Source organism: Rhinopithecus bieti, unplaced genomic scaffold (assembly GCF_001698545.2).
Source record: "Rhinopithecus bieti isolate Rb0 unplaced genomic scaffold, ASM169854v2 scaffold_60909, whole genome shotgun sequence".
NCBI lineage: Eukaryota > Metazoa > Chordata > Mammalia > Primates > Cercopithecidae > Rhinopithecus > Rhinopithecus bieti.
Window position 1 is genome coordinate 998,210 of NW_016823619.1, and position 6,384 is coordinate 1,004,593.

The following is a 6,384-nucleotide window of genomic DNA, read 5'->3' on the forward strand; positions in this document are numbered from 1 at the left end:
TGAGGGGGAGTGTGTGTGAGGAGGGAGTGTGTGTGAGATGGAGTGTGTGGAGGGGGAGTGTGTGTGAGGGGCTGTATGAGGCGGACTGTGAGGAGGGAGTGTGTTGGGGAGTGTGTGTAAGGAGGGAGTGTTTGTGGGGAATGTGTGAGGGGGTGCTGTCGGTGAGTGGCGGGGTGTGAGAGGGTAATGTGTGATGGGAGAGTGTCTGTGAGGGGACAGTGCATGTGAAGGGGGAGTGTTTTTAGTGGGGAGTGTGTCTTAGGGGCAAGTATCAGGGAATGGTTTGTCTTTGAGGTAATTTCCATAAGGGATCAGCATTTGAACTGGGCGACTCAAAAAAGCAGATGCCTTGCCCAATATTCGTGCCTCTCATCCAATACTTGAAGGCCCGAATAGAAAACATGGCAGCAGAAGGCTCAGTTCTACCTCTGCCTAACTGCTGACCTGGGACATCTGCTGTCTTCTGCTATTGGTTTCATCTGGATTCAACCCTTCAGGCTCAGAGTGAAATCTACACCAGCAACTTTCCCTGGGTCTGTAATTTGTAGAAAGAAGACCATGCAATTCAGCCTCCATAACTGCAGGGACCAGTTCTTCTTTTTGTTTTGTTTTGTTTGAGACAGATTTTCACTCTTGTTGCCCAAGCTGGAGTGCAGTGGTGCGACTCCGCTCACTGCAACCTCCGCCTCTCGAATTCAAGCAGTTCTCCTGCCTCAGTCTCCAAAGTAGCTGGGATTCAGGTGCGCACCACCATGCCTGGCTAATTTTTTGTATTTTTAGTAGAGACGGGGTTTCACTATGTTGGCCAGGCTGGTTTCGAACTCTTGACCTCAGGTGATCCATCTGCCTCGGCCTCCCAAAGTGCTGGGATTACAGGCGTGAGCCACCACACCCAGCCCAGTTCATTTTACACACAGATACACACACATATACTCACACGTACAACCTTTCCTTCTGGTTTCTCTGCAGAACCCTAATACAGGGTATGAGACCAAAACTTTTGGGAATCACTGCTTCATGAATACTGAATTCTGATTTTTCTTAGATTCATACCTTTTCAATCTATTCCCTTTACAGAGTAAGAAACTCACCCACAGAGCAGTTAGGAAGCATGCCCAGCATTAGCCTGACAGCTGTAACAGAAACAGCAAGTGTACCCCCTTTGCTGAGACCCACAGATGAGCACATGTCCCCTGTTTGCACAGATACTTCCAACGGCTGGTTTTCAGAAAGATGGGGACGGGGTGGAAAAAGTAATCTTATTCCAGGGCCTGGAAGGCAGGAGTAAAAGCTGAGTTGCTGTTTTCCCTCCCATGCACCAACGGAAATTTGTTACCACTGTAGCTCAATCGGATGCCAGTGTTCTTCAGTCTCAAGCTGAGGAAACAGAAAGGCTGGGGTTGTGGCCTTAGGGAGCTACACTGAGATTTTTCACTTTCCTGATTCAATAGGAAGCAACCCTCTGCACCAACACGGACATCCTTGCTGACTGCATCACATGGAAACACAGCGCTGCATCAGCAGTCACTTAAAGCAGACCCACGGAGGCTTTTAATAAGTTAAAGGGCTCCTGACATGCAAGAAGCCGTTAAATGGAAGTCAGAGGTACCTCTTTTCTCTTTCTCTCTCTATAAAAGTATGTACTAAAAAATGTATATAAAAAATATTTCCAGGGAAAACCAATTCCAATTCTATTCAAAAAAGTTATTTCACTCACAGCTTCTTTGTATGGCCCTGGTAAGGGACCTGGTTGGTCTCTTACCAGCATTGCTGCCAAGACTCAGCCCCTTCCCAGGATGCACCTGCTGACGCTCACCACAGACACTGTTTCCTCCCAAACGTGATGACAGTGGGTACCACCTAAGCATCTGCATCGCTGTCTTCAAGACTTTGGAGTTCTCAAAGGTACTTGTGGGAGGAGGGGTATACCAGCCACTTCCATATTCAACTTCCGAAAGCTAGAGAAGTCAGTTAAATAAGAGCCCCACACGTGTTGACAAGGTTCTGTCCAGGACTCCAGGCTTTCTGTCATAGTAGGCCAATCTCATTTCAAAAGCGGCAGCAAAACCACACCTCCTCCTAACAACAGCGGAGCACAAAACTGAATTAGGGATGCTGACTGTCAGCTAAAAGGTTCCAAGAGAAAGACTGAACCTGGGGCTTTCCTGACAACCCACTCATTTACTAAGCATCTCCTACAGCATACACGGACATAGCCCCTTAAAATGAGAGTACATGAGAATACTTTTCGTTAGAAAATAAATCCCATGATACACCAGTACAGAGTACATTGACTATACTTAAACACTTTAAGCTTCATCCTCATGTGGGACACTATGGAATTAGCTAAATCCATTCTTGAAGGTTAGTTTCCCTATGGAAAAATGGTCTCTTCAGGGAAAAAAACTTGGGCGGAATACATTACTGAGATGTTACTGATTCAAAAAAAGTGAAGGGTACATGTGACAATATCAGATAAGGTAGCATAAAAATATCACTATGCCATGTTACATAATCTCAAAAGGATATACACACATAAGATCAATGAGGCTAAGTTAAAATATTGCCATTATGATTAAGGTAGCTTATCTCTACAAAACACACATCTCAAGTAGGAAGATAAAGAAAAATGGATATGGTGAGATTTTAAAACTTCTTCGTGTTACTTTTCTGACTCAAGGAAAGGACAACGCTGCAGTGATTCCCAAAGGATGAGGCTCACCTGGGACGCGACCACACACTAGGCTATGGGGGCCTGCACGGGAGGCTACTGCCTGGGAAAGTCCAGAGCAACACGAAGTTGATGTCTCCCAGCACAAAAAACACCCTGAAGCACCCCCAAAATGTACTCACCCCAGTCCCAAGTGGAAGAATCCACACAAACCAGGAACTTTGCTCATGCTGAAGCCATGTGCTCTGGAATTGATTTGTGTTGACTGCCACAACTGATTCAAGTAAAACTGATTCACAACTTGAAGCAGAGGAAAAAAATAAAAGCAGTGCCCCTTTCCAACAGCAGTGCCCACCACAAATGTTATTCCAAGTTCTAAAGTGTGCTGTGGAGGACTTGGAAGTGGGTTTTTTTCCCCCTGAATCATGAAAATAGATGACATTTGTGGTGGCTTTCAGCACAGAAGTTCCTTTTGGATTCTTATTAAAGATGGGTAGATTGAACATAAGCATTTACCTCTGCTACCTGCAAAACCCAGTAAGACACGAAATGCTTTCTTAAAAAGGCACAGACCCACAAGAACAAAGTGGGAGAAAAGATGCGAGTACCCATATTACAAAAGGGGAAATCAGAAAGAGCGGCCTCTGTCTCTGGATACTCAAGGAAAGCCATACCCTGAGGAGGGAGCAGTCCCACAGGGAAAAACACATCCAGCTGTCCCCAGGCCCCGGGGACAGACGTGAGCAGCACCAGCTACGCTGAGAACGGTGGTAAATAAGGGACAATCACTGAGAGTCTGTTGAAGAAGCAGTTTGACTCACTCATAATGAAATGCAAATTAAAACTACACTGAGATACCATTTCTCACCTATCAGATTGGCAAAAATCCAAAATCTCAATGACATACTCTGTTGGCCAAGCTGAGGGAAACAGGCTTCTCATGCATGGCTGATGAGAGGCAAAATGGTGCAACCTCTAGAGACAGGAACTAGGCAATTAGGCAAAAAAACCACAAATCCACTCCCTTTCCTCTAACAATCTCTTATCATGACTCTATCCCAATTACATACCAGTGAAGGCCTGAGAAGAAACACGCACAGGCTGTTCACTGTGGTACAAGGCTGTTCATCATGGTGCTCTGGCAAAAGCAAAAGCGAAAACACCCAAAGTCTCTGCAAGGCACTGGTTAGATAAACTGCTTCATGCACCAAAGGGAGCACCAGGCTGCTGTGAAGAAATGAGAGCTCCATGTTATATTACAGGTTGAAGAGGTTTCCAGAATATATTAAGCTAAAAACTAAAAAGGTAAAATAAAATGTATCTGTTATGTTTCCATTTGTCTAAGAAAGGATGTTAGTATAATACGCCTCACTCTGTCGCCCAGGCTGGAGTACAGTGGTACCATCATGGCTCGTTGTAGCCTCGACCTCCCGGGATCAACTGATCCTCCCACCTCAGCCTCCGAAGTAGCTGCGATTATAGGTGCATACCACCACACCTGGCTAATTTTTGCATTTTTGTATTTTTTTGTAGAGATGCGTTTTGCCACGCTGCCCAGGCTGGTCTTGAATTCCTGGTTTAAGTGATCCACTCGCCTCGTCCTCCCAAAGTGCAGGATTATAGCTGTGAGCCACTGTGCCTGGCTGGAGTACAGTGGCGCAATCTCAGCTCACTGCAACCTCCGCCTCCCAGGTTCTAAGTGATTCTCCTGCCTCTGCCTCCAGAGTAGCTGGGATTACAGGCATATACCACCACACCTGGCTAATTTTGTATTTTTAGTAGAGATGGGTTTTCACCATGTTGGCCAGACTGGTCTTGAATTCCTGACCTCAGGTGATCCGCCTGCCTTGGCCTCCCATAGTGCTGGGATTACAGGCGTGAGCCATTGCACCTGGCCAGCCTGATTATTTTTTAATAGAAGAATAGACCATACATTTTTAAAAAACATTACCTATTTTGGAAATTCAGAAATATGTATTATTTGAATATACCTTTATTAAAACTTGATGTTTGGTACTATGTAAATATAAAATATAGCCATTTTAAAACAATGCCTACAAATTGGTGGTAAAACTAAACAAATATATCTGATTATGTATCCAGCTGGGGGCAGAACAGCCATACAGAAGAGCTGTGTTTGAGCTCCCTAAGGAGATACACCCCTAAGGCCAAAAGAACTGCAACAAAATCTTAAACTGTTTCAAGAATCACATTGATGGTGGCAGTGTCTGCAATGTTACTCTTAGACTACAGTGAGTGTATTGCTGAACCGAATGAGTAATCACTTTGGTGTCACTGAGAACTCAGACTTTTGGCTCAGTTAAAAGGATATAAACAGCTAAGACCAATGAAGTTAAGTTAAAATTCTCAAGTCCTAAATTTGAACTGGAATGATCAGTATGAACTCACATGTTTATCCTAAAAAATTTTCATATAATTATCATAAAAATAATTCTATGCATACAATTATATGTATAATTGTATATATGTATACTTTTTAAAAGTACACTTATATAATCTTCTAGCTCTGATTACTGAAGGCCTAGAAACAATGGTCAACAACCAACCCATTAGCAATAACACTCCTAGAGGTCAGATCATGGTCTCCAACTGCCATTTTCCACTCAAACAAACCGTAAGTCCTCTGAGAAACAGTTGATTCCAGGCCTAGTGCACGAAATGTACAAGAGGAGCCTGGGGCTACTCAATACACCAGGAAGCAGGGAGGCTCCCAAAAACTGCTTGGGTCGTATTATCAGGCCTACAGCCCAAACTGAATGAGCTCTCACTGGCCAGAAAATATGGGCTCCAATAAGGACAATAACTACGATGGACTGAAACTCATCAAATGACACTAATTTTAACAATTCTCATTCGTAGCTTTTTGAAGATGCTCACTATTTTTGAATACTGGTAAATAATTCCCCTTGTTTCCTATACAATATATACAAAGGAGCAATCAAACCAAATATTCCAGCTGATAACAGAGATATAATACTCAGAGTATGACTTTTTGCAAACCTTTATGAATTAATAGATCTAGGTAATTATCATCGATAGCTAATAACATCACAAAAAGAGAGGCTATTGGATGGTAGGCACATCCTAAGGGAGGAGCCAATATTCCTGATGAGGAACCCTGTCAAACAAAACCAACCTGAATTTAATCAAATTGAGAACTACAAACTACAATAAAGATTTAACAACAACCCTCAGGAAAAACAGAGACAGAGTAACGTGTTAAATGATGCTGCAAGGATGCCACCAGCATCGCTGCAAGCCCACAGGACAAACACAAAAGTGTACAAAACAAGTACCAGCAATGTTTCAGAACGACAGAGTGGAATCCACAAGAAACATAAGACGGTATATAAACCTTATTTGGATCTCATTCAAGCTAGCAAACTGTAAGAACAGATATCTATCGACAAATTTGAGATATGGGATGATAATACACAATTATTATCACAATTACTTATTAACACAGTTAACCTCTTATTTACATAACTGTTTTTAGATGTAATAACAGTACTGTGGCTGTGTTTTTATTTGATATCTGAGACTTGCTTCAAAATCGGCCAGGGATTGGACAGTGGATGAGGGTAAAAATAAATCTGTCATGCAGCTGATAAATGTTCCACCATAATAAAATTAAGAGAAAGTAAAGATGTAAACAGAGCCACAGATCCCCATGCCCTCTCTGGTAGGCAACT